Below are 18,045 nucleotides of genomic sequence, written 5' to 3' on the forward strand. Positions count from 1 at the left end.
ATAGCAGTAGTGGGTCTACAGGATCTACACCTTTCATAACATGAGACCCTTCATTGCATATTAAAGCAACAGTCTAGTTAAAATGTGGTTGGTATCTAAAACGTCTTATGTCTGCTTTAGTACAGGTTTGGTATTTTATGAAATGTACTCTTATATTATTTTGTTAAAAACAGCCAGTCACTTCACGTGATGTCACTGGGGTTAGATGTCATTTCATGAGAGGTAATTCTGGTCAAAGGCCACATCACTTCCTGTGATGTCATCAGGTGTGTGCTGCTACCTCTGGTATTTTGGTGAATTGACGTCCCTGCCCCAGACCCTTTTCCCTGCCCACATCCTCCTTTCTCTGCCCTTCGCCTGGGCCCCAGCCCTCTTTTTTGCCCCCAAACCCTATTTCATGGCCCACAGCATGTTTTTTCCACCCTTTTCTTGGACCCCCAGCCCTCTTTTTTGGCTCTTTTCTTAGCCACCGGATCCCTTTTTTGGTTACTTACTCTGCCCCAGGCATCTTTTCCAGTCCTTTTCTCAGCACCAGACCACTTTTCTCAGGCCCCAGCCCCCATTTGTCAGCCCCCAGACCTCTTTGTTGCCCCTTTTCTTGGCCCCAGACCCTTTTTCTCACCCCAAGACTCATTTTTCATCCCTTTTCCTCTGTCCCGTCCCCTGCTCTGGTCCTTTTCTAAGCCTCCAGACCCCTTATCTTAGCCCCCATACCCAATTTTAGGACATATTCTCAGTCCCCCATACCCATTCTTAGGCCTCCAGCCCTGTCACACCCCTTTTCATTCTCCCAGATCCCCTTTCTCTGCCCAAGACCCTTTTTCTCTGCTCCAAGCCCCTTTTCTATGCCCCCAGCCACTGACATTAGATCCCACCCAGTTTTGCACAGGCTCTTCCCTGATACGCTTTGATCCTAAGAGCTAAGCCAGACTCCCTACCTCTTTTGTGCTCCCCACTCTACCCTGACCTTCTGTTTTCCTTACCCCAACCCTTCTGTGTGCTCCCCAACCACATTGACCCTCTTGTGTGCTTCCTCTGAACCCTGACTCTCTTGTACTTACCCCCGACCACTCTGTGAGACCCTCCTCTGCTCTCACTCTTACCTACTCTTGCTCTCTTTTCCTCCCTTTCACCACTGAGCCTATCTCTCTCACACTGTCTTTCCCTCACACTGACCCTCTCACGCCCACCACATCTCTCTGTTTCCTCCCAACTCTCTTTTGTGCTCTCCAGCCCGACCCTTGCTTGTGCTCCCCCACCACCCTTGTTTGTGCTTACCCCCACTCTTGGTTGTGTTTACCCCTAACCCACACCCTCTTTTGTGCTCACTCACCACTCTGACCATCTTTTGTGTTAAATCTTGTGCTTCCCCTGTCTCCATGACACTCTTTTATGCTCCCCTAACGCCCAACACCCCCTCTCTGTATCAGGCCCACCCCCACTTCCCCCACTCACCCTATGGCCCCTTTCTGCCTGCACCACCCCACTCCCTCTCTGCCTGCACCTACTACCTCTCTGCCCGCACCCACCCATTCTCTACTCCCCACCCACCCCCTCACTTCCCTCTGCCCTCACCCTAGCTCTTTCCTCTATGGTCCCACCACCCACACACTCTACCTTACCTCTCTTTGCCCACACTCTACCTTACCTCCCTCTGACCACACCCAACCTCTCTACCACTAACCCTCCTTACTTCAACCTTGCCCATCCACATCAACAGTTGCTCACACATGCCTATCATGACCACCCCTGCCTCATGTCCAATGTCACCTTGGTCACTCCCACTTTAGCTCACCCCTTCCACCCCACTCCTCCTGACCCCTGAAATCACCACAGTTACTGTAAACCTTCCACACAGTCTGCAAGGTAGTGGTTGGTGACACATAACATTAGTAACAGAAATGTTTAAATGAATTAGATACATTGCACTGAAGATAAGTCTTTCTACAAAGTATATAACAAATGTTAGATGCCTGCAAACAGCAACTTGCTGACATATTTGGAAGTACAGAGTAAGCAGAGCCCAGGTATTTACTGCATTCGTACTTACACATGTAAATACAACTTCATACACCAAAACTATTGGCTTTGCCAATTCTTGTTCGTAAAGTTTTCACTCTCCAGACACAGGACAAACAATGACCTTCTGCATTTACAAATTCAGACCTATTGCCTTTGCAAATGCTTGTCAAACCCGTGTTGCTGGGATTGGTGTACATTTGTCATTTGTTCCTACCAAAACTCCAATTATGAGTTGCTGTCTACTTCAGAAGAGGGCGCAGAGAATACAGATTTCAGGCTCCAACACGCAAATAATCACTCATAAGAGAACAACATTATGTGCAAAAGTGCCAGCTTTATGTCAGGTTATCTGAGTTCAGTGTGTGTTAGAGGATGCTCTATAAGGTATTACGTTTAATCCACAAAATGCAGCACTTTACACATTCTTCATAAGTACTGCAGTGTTCCTTTTTAATATGTTTGGTGCAAAGCCTTTTTTTTAATTTAAAGCACCTTATTTGATTGCCTTTGTAACAACGTTGCTACACTGTGATCATTCGCTGTATATTCCATCGCATGCACTGCATTCATTAAAGCAGGCCAAAGAATACTTTCTGCTATAATCAGCCTCTCAGCACATGAAATGGTGTTCACGTAATCCCCCATTTCTGAGACAAGTCACATATTGCCCATCGCCAGCCCTCTTACCTATGTTTGTTACATTGCATACTTACTTACAATCTGTAAAGGATACTGCATGTACCAAGCAATTTATTTTTCATTCTTCATCTTGCAGCGATCAAGCAGCCTGCTTTAGTAAGCAATTGCAATCATTTCATTTCATCGACCTTTAAAGTATTTCTAAGAAGAACCTGTTCAACCAAATAACTTCCCGAGTTAAGCGCTCACCTCGGAGATGGACAACCATGCATTTTCCAACTTCAAGTACCAGCTGGTCCGAGTACCATTGGGCTATAATAGCTATAACTGAAGCTCTTAGAAGCCTCTACCTTTAGGATCTGCCCATTAAAATCATAGGCCTGGTAGATGCCGTTGAAATCAGAGCTCTGACAAAAAAGGAGAAGCAATGCTGCAGATCTGTCGGGTACTCACTCCCTTTGGCTTTCATCAATGTTCTGGTGTTTTAATCTCAAAACGACCCTTGGGGTAAAAGTGTGTAAGTAGAAGCCTTGTCTTTTTTTATTTGTATTAAATTAATACAATTATATGGTTAATTCCATCTCAGGAAAGGAATTATGCTCATCAGATTGCCCCTTTTCATACGCCCATTTGACAGCTGCAGTGAAAGCCAGATCTCCACAGCACAGGGGCTGCATTTGAAGTATGGGCTGCATTTAAGATATTCACCTCTGTTCCAAAACACCATAATTATGAGTCTCCTCCATTAAACTTTAAATATAAGCCAGAACGGAGTAAGGGTATAGTGGATGGTATTTCTCATAATGATTACAGCCACACCAAATTGGTATCACATACGTGTCAGCCCTGAGAACCCAGCTCAGCCATGGAAGGATTATGTGTGTATTCCTCATCGAAAGGCTCTCTTTGCTGCTCCCAGCAAAACTGTAGCCCCTCTTTATTCCTTTGTGAGGGCAGTTAACACTCTCCCAAGAGAGACAGACACTTCACAGGAAGCTGTCCTGAGAACAGGAATCAAAGAGCACACCCATTCACAAAAGGAGTAGCCTCACACCAGGGTGCTGCATACCAAAGGGCCTTTGGTCCTTTTAAGTAGGGATGGGTGGGGTAAATGTAGACAGAGGGAGCTCATTACAGCTGGAAGAAGGCTCCACCATCTTGTTTCTCTCTGCCTCTATCTGTCCTTACTGTCCCCTCCATTTCTTGTAGCACAAGGCTCATTGGGTGTGATGTCAGAAGGCAAAGTTCAAATATTCTAAAGATAGAGATTGCAACCCCAACAAAGGCTTGTTTTTGTCCAATCACTTGTTCACTTTTGCCTTAAAAAGAAAGGGTCTCCCACTCCTTTCTTGATTCACTTGGGAACTAATGCCTAGGGAAGAATTCAACAGACCTTTGGTGACTCTCCAAAGCCCTCGGCCAGAGGTTGACTGAGTGTCCAAGGCAGAGGCTATATCTTCCCCATTACCATCCGTAGCACACATTGCGGGTGACCTGCTGCTGGGGCAAGACCTGCATCTCTGCCAACCACACTGCTGCCCAAGACCACACTGTGTTGAAGGATCCTTGGAAGTGTGTGCCAGACTCACTCATGGTGGAAGCCCGAGAATAAGGACTAAACTTATCCTTGAGTCCCTGGATTGGGGCCCACAGCAACCTAAGAGTCAAGACAGCCATGATCCCTGTGTTTTCACCATTGAACTGCTGCATGCCGAGATTCGAGGCAATATTTGAGCCTTTTGATCCCATTTAAACAACAAGACCATTTGGTGGTGCCTTTGGCTCGAAGACCAATCTTCGAGCCGCTCTTCTACACCCTTGAACCAGTTCACTGTCGCACTGTGCCAGATGAGTGCATTGTTGCTGTGCCTTGAAGTTCAAATTTGCACCCACCACCTTTAAACTGCCTTTCAAACTCCCAGCATTTTCATTGGCAATCTTCATCGACAGTCAACAGGACGATGGGGAATCCTTCAAACCGCAACCTTCAAACTCTGCTTATATTGTGAAAAAAAGAGTGCGATTCACTAATCGGGAGACCCTTTTCATTCCAAAAACCAAATCCATTGTACAAGACCAGTTGGTATGCGCCTCCACTTTTTGCCAGCATAGTGAAGCAATCAAAGGCATTATCTTGACAAATTGGAGAATCCTCAATGCCACTGAAGTTAACCCGCAAAAACCACTATTTGCGTTTAAGAAGAGTAAGAGCTTAAGACAGAAACCTACACGAGCCAGTAGAATTCCCATTAAATATAGTACACTTAGAGACACCAACTTGAACCCATTGATAGGCCACTACCCATGTACATCTTGTATGGTGTGCAAATATTCGAAAAAAACATAATTTTCATTACCACGTGCCAAGGTAAAAATGTCATTTATGCCATACAATGCCCATGTCAAAAGATGTACATTGGTAAACATCTAGGGAGGTACACCTTTGTATTAATGAACATCGATCAAAAATCAGAACACGTAAGCTCAGTGCCCCATTGGTTCTCCCTTATGTGGAGAAGGTTCACACCTTGGAAGAGCTATCATGGTTCTGTGTGGAAAGAATTGCTGAGAACAATAGTGCACAGGCAGCAAATAAGTTAGCGCGCAAACAACAACTTTGGATATTTAACCTGAAAACGGTTGAAAGAGGACTCAACTCTTTGGAACAATGGGAATTTAAAACTTGATTGTATCCCGTTGGGCACCATCATATATGTGATGTTCCTTATGGCGTACCATAAACTGAGGACATTTCTTGAGCCATTGTGAATACTACCGGCCATTATTTTAGAATATCTAAGTAGGATGTATGTAACTCAATCCATCTAGGGTCTTACATTTCGACAAATGGGCCCGATTAGACTTGACATGTGAGTCATTGTGGACTTTTTGACCCCTCCCCTTTTGTAATACACCTATCACACATAAGGGTAGTTTTGCGTTAGGGAGGCTCCATAATATGCTCACAACCTATAGAATGTTTACTGCAGTTCAACAATACTGCAGTAGGACAGATTTCCCAATATTCAATTTGCCGTGTCGCAGAGATAAGTATACCTTTTCTCTAACTGACCTCTCTCTTCAAAAACCAGTCCGCCTCCTTTCGCAAATCTAGAATTGGTATTCATTCATGTGTGCATGTTTGAGGCCTTTCACGCGATGCGTCAGCTGATTCCGATTCCAGGGTGCACGCCTTTGAAAAACGCTTGTTTAGTGTAATGCCCTGAAACGGCATCAGGATCGCCAGGACGAAGGCTGCCGGTTTCTTTTTTTAATGCGCCCGTAAAAACTGTGCGAGGTAAGTGCTGCTATGGATATATTGCCAACTGCTAGTTCCCTAGGCTTCTTAAGGATAAAGTTATCGTCTAGCCTCATAGGAGGTTGCTTGGTAGCTTCCTAGGATGACATGTGTATATGTAAATATAAAGTCGGCAGTTTTTCAGCTATCAGTCAGCCGCGTAGGAGGCTGTTCCTTAGCTTCATAGGATGACATTTGCAAATATAAAGTCAGATTAACATCCAATGGGTAGGAGTAGAGAACGATGGAAAATAGTGGGCCGGCCTTATGTCACATGCACAGATGGCTCTTGTGCACTAATTAACATAAGGGTATAACAGCCTCTGGGACAGCGCAGCACTTGGCCAATTAATATCGGGCTAGCTACTGACCATCATCCGAGGTCGCCTACAATTGAGTTTATAATTAGAGCAAACCAGCTCTGCCTTTTTACATGTATATGAGGGTAGATGACTCTTGATGGGTATGTGTTTGGAAAAAGCTAGGTGACTGACATCGGTAAACCAGATGAGAATGTTTTCAACAGGGTGTTCATAATCAAAATAAGTTAGCCCTTTTTCATCATTCTAAGCATATGTGGGCAAATCATTTATGCCCGGAATGCGTTTGTTTCAAATAGTCAGATGAATGCCATCTCCTTTCTTTTGTCCATTTTTATAGATTCTGCTATATTGCAGTTAAAATGGAACACATACCATCCCCGGCTTAAGTATCATCGCTGATGGCTGTTGGTTTAAGCCTTGACAGCTGCGCCACGAAGCACCGATGAAAATACCTGTTGCTGCATTGAGGGCATCGTTGATTATAAGAGAGACATGTTGCCTTTCCCCATGTGAGGTGAGTTGAGACTCTTTGAAAACCATTGATGAATTATTGAATCTGCTGGTAGTTCAACCTGTCCTCCTGTTTCACTTACGTTTTAGACTCATGATTGCAGACCATAAATGGAAGTAAAAGTCCCTTATGTCTACGAAACCAGTGGTTGGATTTTTAGGTACGTCCTTAGCCAATCTCTCCACCAACACATATGGGTATGTGTGCTCTTCTGTATGCCTTCTTTCGCACATCATTAATGGTGCAATGTTAGGTCGGCCTCCCCTGCTGTCAGCGCATTAACATCACAGCGCATTAACATCACAGCGCACAGGTTCTCTGGATTCACTAACCCACAGGCACCAAGAAACTTGGGGCACTACAATAATAATTATGAATGCATCCAGCATGTGAGATTTGCATTTATTTATTCTTTTTTTGCACATGCATGAATTAGTTTAGTTGTATTTGGATTGTTGTGTTTTTTTTTTAAAAAAGTGGTTGTTGTTTTTATTTATTTTTTGTATTCATGTCAATTCCTATATACTTTGTTTTAGTATACAATTTGGATTCCCTGATGAAGACGTGGATAAATAATCCAACACGTTGAAACCGGTCTGAAAACCGAAATTTGCTGGAGATGAGATCAAGCGAATTGCAATCATTATCAAGATCCATTCCAAATTGATGACATTTTTCCACTTGTTAAATATTGTGTTTTTCTCTATGTCATCGTTTTGGTTAGTATTCAAAAATCTATGTGAAAGCACTATTGTATGTGTAATGTTGTGATGTCATGTGGAGTGTTGATGCCTGAATGTTGCAATGTATGGGTGAATATTCTAGCCTGATCAGTTGGTTAGCCCTCTGCCTGGGGGATGGGCCGCCAGTGTTATTGTCCTATATCTATCTTATATGTAACCTCTGTAACTACTCGTAAAGGAAGTTAAGAAGCTGTAATAAACCTTACAAGTGTACCTAAGAAGGATAAAGGCTGCTTCATTTCATTGGCGGCGAGCTGGTCTTTCTAAGAAGAATCTACGCGTGAGTCTGCTGGAAAGCTGGTAAACCTTCTGCAGGGGGTGCAGGAAGAAGGAGAAGGATAACACTGCCCCCAAAGGAAGTAAGGCCCATCACCCAGGGCAGGAAAAGGGGGAGGAGGAGAGCCCTTAGCATTGAAAGGATTGCTTGTTCATGGTCTGGTGGGAAAGCAGTGTCCAGGAGCTGAGATGGGAAGTGCCCCATAATATTGAAGGAGGAAAGAAGCTGGGAAAAGGAGAGATGTGCCCAGAAGCTGAGGAGGGGCAGCTCCTTTTATGTTGGTGAAGCAGAGGCTGTGGCCTTAGCATGGTTTCAGCTGTGCAGATCTCTGTATATGACAATGGTCCCCAAGAGATTATGCGCCCAAACATGTGTTGCAGGTGGGGCCCCGGCTGAGCTCAACGCACTAGGTCTGTAGCGCTAATGGTGGCTAATGGAGCCTCGCTTAACAATAATAGTGCAACGTCAGCTGGTGGAGGGGAACTGTACTGCAGTTGACGGATGGACTGGACAGCTCTTCACCGCTCGGCGTCCTGTGAGCTACTGGTGACGTAGTTGGGGCCACCGAGGGAGATGGTGAGCGAGCTGAACTCTCCGAGGGTAAGGAGGAAGCAGTTGCAGTGCGTCATGAGTGGGAGGAATGGAGACGGCGGCGAGTAAAGCACCCTAGGGCAACGTGATCAAGAAGCAGCTAAGTTGTGAGAGCGTTTTGTTTTCATTCCTTCTGTAAATCCGACGGGATTGTTGCACGCAGATGTCAGGGTGATCGCCACATGGTACATAAACTGCAAGAGGCATCAATGTCGTCAGAGGTTTTGCTTCGGGCAAGGTTGCAGCGTTCCGGTTATGAGTCCCGAAATGTCATTGCCATCGCCTTACGTGTGCGCACAGGTAAAATGACGGGAGAATGGTGGTTTGCTAAATTTCAGGCGTGACCTGTCTCTACCTGGACATGAAGGCCGGTAAATCATTTCTTGGCGGAGGGACAGCGATGCTCCAAGGTACTCTGAAAATGCATCTTGGTGTGGAAATGCATTTAGTTGATCATCGTGGAGAGAGAAGTACAGGATAAAGTAATGTATTCATCATCGTGCAGGTTTACGGGAAGTTGTGATGCCTTTTTGCTTATCCTTTGGTTCTCTATCGCTTAGGAGTTGGTTATCTAGTGCAGTAAAACAGCCTGAATGTATTTTGACGGTTATGATGATGTGATTCAAGAGTATGGTATGAATGCTTCATAGCAGGACGTTGTGCAAAAGTGGGTGAGCTGCGAACATAGAGCTTGAAGAGTGTGTTTGGTAACACGTTAGGCATGTCTTGAGTCTAGTTTTTAACCTTTTTGAGGATTTTCAGATATTAGGTTGCCAAGTGGCGACATGGACTCTTAGCAATTCATCTAAAAGTTTTGGTATGGTGTAAAAGTTTGGCAAGTATTGTGCCTATAAAATAGGGTTGTAATCTCTTTAAGGTTTTGTAGGTTAGAGTTGTATTCTTGCAACATGGTCGTGTAGGTTTAGAGATTTGTAATAGTGAAGCCATAACGTGTTATAGGAAAGTATGGTTTAGGCAACACAGTAAATCTTTCTATACGATTAATGGTTTTGCACAAAATGTGAAAAGCGTAAGATTAGGGTGTTGCAGAAGTGGCTTGTAGTATCTATGTGTGCATGTAGCAAGCATGATACAAAGTCTGGATGGTTGGTTGCGCTGCTGGCATGTGAGTTACTGGATCAGCATGTGTGGCATGTGCAGGGTGTGCCAGATGAAATGGTTTGGTTATGCTGATGGTATGTAATTGCCAGGTCAGTATGTGCGGCATATTTACGTCTTGCCTTTTATCAGTAGTAAGGTTAAGGGCGTTGGGTTTCTTGGGGTGACTGTGGTTTTAAGTCACTCATGGTCATACAAAAGTACGTTGGTTCTGGGTGGTAGCGCCCTCAGTTGCAGTGTGGGCGTGACTGCGCTTGAAGTTATGCAGGGTCAAACAATGTATGCTTGTTATGAGTGGTAGCGCCCCCAGTCAGAGTCGGGGGTGAATGTGGTTGAAGTCATGCATGGTTAAACTACGTATGATAGTTGGTGGCAGCCCCACCAGTTGAGTGTGTGAGTGACTGTGGTATGTGTCACACAGGGTTAATTTGTTTTATTTCTGGGTGGTAGCGCCCCCAGTCAGGGTCGGGTGTGACTGTGGTTGTAGTCAGGCATGGTAAAACAAGGGATGTGTGTTGGGTGGTAGCGTCCCGGTTATGGTGTGGGTGTTACTGTGGTAGAAGTCTTTCAGGGTCATACATGTGCTTTGTTTTTTTTAGTGGTTTTTGCACCACGTCTATTTTGTCTCTTTGCACATAGACAGCTGTTCTTGGCTGTACTGTGTGTGAATTTATGACTCCTTTCATCTTCACCAGGGTTCAGAGTTGTTCCAGCATTATTGGTTGTTGGCTTTGGTGTGCCTGGCTAGTGCATCGGGTCTCTTGTGAGTGGAAGAGTGCGAGTGCGCGGGTTGTGATGTATGCCCTGGTGATCTGAGTCAGTGTGACTGTGTTGTGTAGGTCTGAGTGGAGGTGTGTCCTGTAGTGTGCGTGTCTGTTGTGTTAATGCAAAGAGGGGAGATGTGTTGAGTAGTGTTTTGTTGTGTGTGTTGTGCTAATGCAAAGGGTGTTGTGTATGGCTTGACTGGGCAAGAAGGAATGTTGTGATGTCATGTGGCCGCCAGTGATGATGTAACTACTTTAAAGGAACCTAGGAAGCTGCAATAAACCTTACAAGTGTACAAGTGTACCTAAGTAGGATGAAGGCTGCTTCATTTCAGTCTGTATGAGGATGTATGTTTAATGAATGATTGAGTTGTCCGGTGTAGAAACGAGTTTGGTCATCTGCACTGTTTTAAATGTAATTTTATCTGCAACCTAATTTTGATGTACAGTGGTGATGTATACATGATTAATTGTCATTTGCAAATTTTGTATCAAGTCAAATATATATTTTTGATATGTATTTTTTGAATTGATTCCTCTGGATATTTCTTCAGTATACATATTGTGAATCCAGTCGTTAGCATTTTCACTGTCGCTCTGACTGTCAAGCTGACCCTGTTGGTGCTCACGATCTGCACTTCACTGAACACCACTTTGAGCCGCCCTTTGAAACACCAACCTCTTTACAGCCGATCTTCATTGCTAGTTGAAACAACCCTATTGGCTTCATCAAACTACGACCCTCAACGCTGCATAAGACCTCTTGTCTTGAACTGCGCGTCTAGTCGCAAGCGTCTTCACCAACAAACTGACTGTCAAACCGACCATGGAGGCCCTCGCGATCTGCATTTCTTCGCACTGCAACGAACATCAGTTCAAACCTGGCCCGAACCCTGCTCCCTATCAGGAGCAGCGTGAAATATTCAAGCCAATTCAAACTGCATGAACAGAACCAAGAAGCCGTGTTTGAACTGCCAAACAACGCAGCAGGTAGTATTGACTTACAACTTCACCTTGGTCCTTCTTTGGGCCATAGGGACTGGTTAGATCAATGTATTCCCTTTTGGCACCAACAAACATATCCTTTGAAGGACATTGTAGTTATCACCCTGATTCACTACCCAGAGTGCTGCATCTTGCTATATTTGCATTTTCTGTGTTCTTTTCTTAGGGGTGGGTTTTGTGTTGTTTTTGCATGGTTTTTGCTATTCCATTATTTTTCAAGATGGTGTGTTTAATTAAAGTATATATATTTTTATATAACCTTGATTGGACATTCCCAGTATTTTGGACTGCCACACTATTCCTGTATGGGTTGCTACTCGATCACAATGACACCCCTCTTGCGAGTACAGCCTTTGCTCGGCCCAGGTTAACACAACCGGTGAAGGAGGTATATCTCTTAACTGCGCCTGTTTTACCTTTATGTTGGGGATCACTCTTGTTTTGTAACAGTTTAAAGGATGAGCAGGTGATTTACCCACTACTCACCCTTGTAATGCTGTAGGGCATAATCAATTTAGTCACAAGGTAAATGTAGACAAATCAACAGTTGTCACTTTCACTGATGCCACCACTGCTTTATACCCATTTACATAAGTGGAAAGGTATGGGGTATCAGGGCATTTTGGATCACTAGGCCGGTTTTTCAGCACTCCCAATAAACTCCCAGTCAAGGAGGCAGGCGAGTCATAGTGGCTAACCCTATTTAAACAAATGGTTATACAGAATGCTCTAAATATAGGCGGTCGCTTTTGCATCAGCAATTTTAAAAGAGGGAATTACCAGAGGGATCAAGACAAAGCTGTTGTGGAAGGAAGTCAGTATGCAAGTATAACTAAAGCAAACCAAGCTGTGCTCTGGGATATATTGCTGTAAAGCAGGATGGAGCCAGCCTACAGGCGCTGGAAACATTCCAGTATTCTTTCCCTCTGGCTATAAGCAGTATGACCCATGGTTGGCCTCATGGTACTATAGTTGAGAGGTCTACCTGGCAGCTTTTCTAGAAAAGAAAATGTACCCGCCAATATGAGCCCATGCTCACCTGCTCTTGTTACGTATGACCAACCACCTCATCCTCAATCTTGTGAAAACTGAAATCCTATTCTGCGGGAAAACAGCGCTCCTTCCCCAACCAATTCCCTGGCCTCCTTTGCTAGACCCCCACCGGCAACCTCCACCTTGGTGAAAAACCTTGGATGCACACTGGGCACAAATGTGTCCCTCTCCCAACACATCAACTCTGTATCCAGAACCTGTTTCTTCCATCTACGTTCCCTCAGGAATATCTTCCTAAACCTCACCTATCCTCACTGTTTCTCTGCCATCATCTCCACCATCCTCTCCTGCTTAGACTACGCAAACTGCCTTTACCTAGGCGCACCAGAGTTTCAGCTAAGGAAACTGCAAAGAATCAAAAATGCTGCTGCCCGCTTGCTCGTTAACCTACCTCCCAGAGAACACATCAACCCTGCACTAAGAATCCTCCATTGGCACTCTATTGGTCGACACAATGGGCCTCATTCCGAGGCTGGAGGTAAGGGTTAACGGTCACAGTTAATGGCAACGGTGACCGTTAACACTTACCACCATATTCCGAGTTCCCTTTTGCGGGTTGGCATTTAACGCCTGCTTTTAGCAGGCGTTAAAAATCCAACCCGCAAAGGGACCTTGGAGTAAATTACGGCACCGTAATTTACAGTGCCGTAATTTACTCCTTCCCCATTCCCATTGAGCCCTATGGGGATGGGGAACTGGTATGGTGAATGGGGACTTACCGGTCCCTCCAACCTTGGAATGGACCGGTAATTACTCCATTCACCATGCCGGATTTCCATGGAGTAAATAGCTCCATGGTTGCTTACCATGGTGCTCTTTACTCCATGGATAGCTCCAGCCTCGGAATGAGGCCCAATACCTTTAAAGTCAGGTGCATCACTCACCGAGCCATCCACAACAGTGGCCCGGAATTCCTCCAAGACAAAGTCAATGGGCCTCATTACACGGAAGGCGGTAATGTTTAACGGCCACCGCCTTACTACGAGGTCCCTTAGCGGGTTGGAGCTTTAACGCCTGCTTTTTGCAGGCGTTAAAAACCAACCCGCTAAGGGACCTCGGAGCTGCGGTGCCGTAATTAGCGCCTTCCCCATTCCCATAGAGCCCTATGGGGCAGAAATGGGAATGGGGAAGGGCAATGGCGGAAGGGGGATTTACCGCCCCACCAACCTTGGAATGGGGCAGTAAATCCCCTTTCCGCCAAGGCGGTGCCGGTATTTTACCGGCATGAGCCATGGCGCTAATAGCGCCATGGCTCACCGCCTTCCGTGTAACGAGGCCCAATGTCTACCACCCCTCAAGGATTCTCAGTTCTGGTACAGCATCTCTCCATGTTGTCTCACATTATTTTTTGTTAAGCTTTTGGCTAATTAAAGCTTTTTTCATCCAAATTAAAACAAATGTTGATTAAAATGATACTTGAATTACATAGTGAAGAGACAAGTAATAGCAAGACATTTCATTTCATAAACAAATAGTGTAAATCGCTTCAAACACTTCCTACATAAACTCTTGCAATTAAATTGAGTTCAAACCCCTCAGCAGTTACTAACTATAGTCACCTAAATGAGCAGTTAAGTTAGCTGAGGGCAAAGAAGGAAATCAAATACATTAAGGGTTCAGCCCACCAATCTGAGAATCTGTCAAGTTCCTTCTTATCCTAGCAATTTCCCAGATATGGTGGGCTGCAGCAACAACAATCAGAGGTTCGGCCAAAAATAACGTGGCCCAGAATTGACCTAACTCATAGCCCCCATGTGCTGCACAAAACCTTCTGTAGGCCTTATTGTAGTGTGCCTTCAGCTCAACACACCATGTATGTATATGCCTACTGGGCTCTACGTTAGTCTTACAAACGCGGCAAAGTCGCAGTTCACGTGGCTCCAGGATCCATGTCCCAATAATCTCCTGAACTGGCAGAATATGCAATTGGAGATATAGAATGAAATGCTGTAGTGACATACTACAATATTTCATAATGTAGCTATGTGGCTCATACCAGGCAAATCCCTGTCTGATGTACTCTGCACATTGCTTTCGACCTGAAAGGGCCTCAAGGGTCATCACCCGGTCCCATCTTAGTGACATTTTACTTAACTCCACCAAGGGAGGGCCCAGGGAGCCATTTCCTCAAAAGGGAGACCAATATGTTCCAAATGCTCGGTGACAACCCTTGTGAGCAGCATGTTAGCCACATTGTCATGCTTCTGGGACCTATGTGCTTCCAATAGGGCCAATAAGGTGTTTGAAGATGTACTACATTTTGCTCCAAGGATCTTCATTAAGAGCTTGGTGCACTTCCATGGCATTGAAAGCTAAGGCACCCCCAGCTCCATTCTTAGAGCCTCCACCGAGACAGTTTTAGGTAGACCCAGCATGGACTTCAGGAGTTTCCCCTTGATCTAGTTTAACAGTGGTCACCCCAGGAGTAGTTTCTAAACCATAGAGTAGACTAGATATAGCTGAATTACGGTACACCTCCAGATAGCCTTCCACAGATTCCCCCCTCCTATTCTACCAATAATGTTTTTCAGGGCCTTCCATTTACGTAACAATTTTGTCATTATGAACCTTCCATATGCTGTTTCAAAGGGGGTCCCAGGGAATGGGAACCCCAGATATTAATAAGAGCTTAGCTTTTCTAGGTTGGTCCCATCCATCCACCAGTTATGCTTTCCATGCTTTTTTCCCTTTTTTTGTAGTTGAAGAATGTTTGTCTTTTGGAAATTGATTTTCATATTGTTGTTCTTTGCATACTTTGATAGGGCGTTCAATGAACGATGCAAATGCAATGGTGTGCGATCTAAGATCACTGTATCGTTCCCGTATCCAATCCATGCAGTTGAGATACCTCCTAAGCGTGGCGGAAAATTGAGGCACTGGGCAAGTGCAAACCCCATATCCACCATTTATAGGTTGAACAGCAATGGTGCTAATCCGCACCTCTGGTTGAGTCCTACATTGGATGCTGTAAGTAGTCAATCCATCTTGAGAGAGTGGCACCAAAACAGCTGTTTCCATATATAAGAGGCAGATAAAGTATAATAACTGCAAATCGATGCCCCAAGGCGCTAGTTTACTCCAAAGACTTTCACGTACACTGGAATCAAAAGTGGACGAGTAATCTACGAAACAGAGTCAAAGAGCACCATCTGCCCCATTACAAACATCGGCGGAAAGCACCTGCAGTGCCCAGATGGCTTGCACTGTTGAACAGCTTTCCCAGAAGCCAATTTGTTGTGGCTTGAGTAAATGGCAATTTTCAACCCACTCCTCCAAGACTTTTAGGAGGATTGAGGCAAAAATCTTGCTACTGGAATCCAACATGGCGAGTACGCAATCATTTCGTGGATCATTGTGCGATGCCTTCTTGAAAACTGGTATAAGGATAGAATATCGCCTAGTATCCGGAATAACACTGCCATGGAGGATCCCAGTAAACATTATATGTAAAACCTCGGTCCAGAATAGGGTTTTATTCATTAAGTAGAATATTTGCAAGCCCATCAGGGCCTGCAGCACGAGAGGGTTTAAGGCAAGAAATAATGTCAGCAATGTTAGATCTGTTCATATATTCTAAAAACCTATGTCCTCCCTTTTTTGGTTCGTACCAGTTGTATCATAAGCTTTTGTGTGCCAATATGTCTCACTCAAATGTCGCTTTCATCGCTGCCCTGTAGTCCCGCATAGTTCCATAGTGGAATTCGAGGCCAAATATGTTCTATGCAATTACCAAAATGTGCGCGAGTCGTTCATTTCAACTAATTTATAAACCAACATCCAATTGGCTCACCTCAAGCTCCTTTTGTGCTGGCTCAACCAGTTTTTATATGCAGAGGTAACAGATGCAATTTCGGCTTTCTGTTTAGAAAATGAGTTCAACGCCTTACTCTTATTACAGGCTGTATCACGGATTAAAGTCAGCTTCTTGTCATGTCAAATAAATGCGACTTAGGTCCATTCTGGACCATGACTTTCTCAGGTCGATGGAATGGTGGCCATACTATCTGCAACACATACAGCAGTCTTCCACTACATTTACTAAGTAGGTCATGCAGAGACCATCCCCTTTTCTCAATGATTTTAGCAATTATCCATATATTGGCCTCCAACCAGATGACACAGTTGCCCTGGGTGCTAATGGTTGACACACTCAGTCCTGGAATACTTCTTACCTTGGAGTTAATATTGAGTGTTACTTTTAACAGAGCATGGTTGCTTAAGGATGAAAATAAAACCTCATCATTGCTTTCTAGTTGAGGCAGAGTATGTGAAGCAAATATGCAATCCAGGCTGGAGGCACTTAGGCCTATCTGTTTCACGATAATACGAATTAATGACGTTTTCCCTGTGATGATTAAGGGTTCCAGGCAATATACCAATAATATGTCTACCCACACCCGCACTCTGTTTTATCAAGTCAAGAGCATAATTTCTTGCTGCAACTGAGCGTTTCCCCAAAATTATTTGTTGACTATCCGGCAGATGCAGCTCCCAAGGGAGTAAACAGTGGATATTAAAGTCCCCTGCTACAAAGGTTTCACCAGCTGAGTACAATCTACACCATCTTTCCAGTAGAGCTTTAATGTCATTTCTAAGAGCCACCATTAAGAGGCCGTCTGGAGGGTTGTATAAATCAACAATCAGTATTAGAGTGAGGAAACTTGTCAATCACTATTGCCATGTGATTTGCTGATTGTGATGCTGGAAATGCATTGGAGGGACAGGACCTCCATGTCCTTTTCCTGTACTCCCTCATGGGCCTCATTACGACCCAGGCGTTAAGGGTTAACGCCGTCGTTAACCCTTAACGCCTATTCTGATTTTAACGGCTGCTTTTAGCAGCCGTTAAAATCCATGGCGCTAACCTGCCATGATGCTAATTACTCCACCGTAATTTACGGTGGCGTAATTAGCGCCTTCCCCACTCCCATTATGCCCTATGGGGCAAAAATGGGAATGGGGAAGGGAAAATGGGAAATGGGGATTTACCGCCCCACTCACCTTGGAATGAGGCGGTAAATCCGCCATCCACCATGGTGTAAACGTAGTTTACACCATGGTGGTAAAGTTGGCGCAATTAGCGCCTGGGTCGTAATGATGAGTCATGTGTGTTATGTGTTGTTTCCTGCACAGGAGTCCAGTTGGGACTCCTGGCAGGGCATTTCTTCCTCTTTTTGGTTGTGGTGAACAGAGACCATTGGGATACCGTTATGGCACCCATTGATAGGAGTACAACCCTGCACACCTAGTGTATGCTTTTGGGCACTACTCTATGGCTGATGGCAGCTCCATGCTGAATTTGACAGGTGCTTTGAGTATCCTCCATTTTGGGACACACAGGCCCTGTCATAGGAATCAGTGGATTCCTGATGAAGGCAAGGTGGCCCCTTGGTTTTTATTGCCTGTTACCTTGTTTTCCCAAAGTCCTGGGAAGCCATGACTCTGCCCTCCCCCCGACTGGCTGTTGGGTGGAACAACCATATATGGAATTGTGGGAAAGTCCAGGCCAGACTGGCTGGAGCCATCCCAGTGACTGTATATTTTGGGTACACCTTGGGGGTGGGGCCTGTGTGAATAGAGTGTGTGACCAATATGCATTCTATGTTATGGGTGTCTGGTTTCTGTGTGTGTGACACAATGAATGAGACAGCCCTGCCTGAAACTGACATGCATGCAGTGCAGTGTGCTGAAAGGCTAGGT

At 44.9% G+C, this 18,045-nt stretch overlaps 1 long non-coding RNA gene across 1 annotated transcript in view; it reads left to right on the plus strand.

Annotated features, from left to right (window-relative positions):
* The first annotated feature begins 8,389 nt into the window (after positions 1-8,389).
* LOC138515586 (uncharacterized) overlaps positions 8,390-18,045 on the plus strand; it is a 208,680-nt gene continuing 199,024 nt past the window's right edge. The window contains exon 1 of the long non-coding RNA XR_011282088.1: positions 8,390-8,704. This is a non-coding gene — a long non-coding RNA (uncharacterized lncRNA). The remainder of the gene's footprint in view (positions 8,705-18,045) is intronic.

This window comes from Ambystoma mexicanum, chromosome 6q (genome assembly GCF_040938575.1).
Source record: "Ambystoma mexicanum isolate Mex_15411 chromosome 6q, UKY_AmexF1_1, whole genome shotgun sequence".
Taxonomy (NCBI): domain Eukaryota; kingdom Metazoa; phylum Chordata; class Amphibia; order Caudata; family Ambystomatidae; genus Ambystoma; species Ambystoma mexicanum.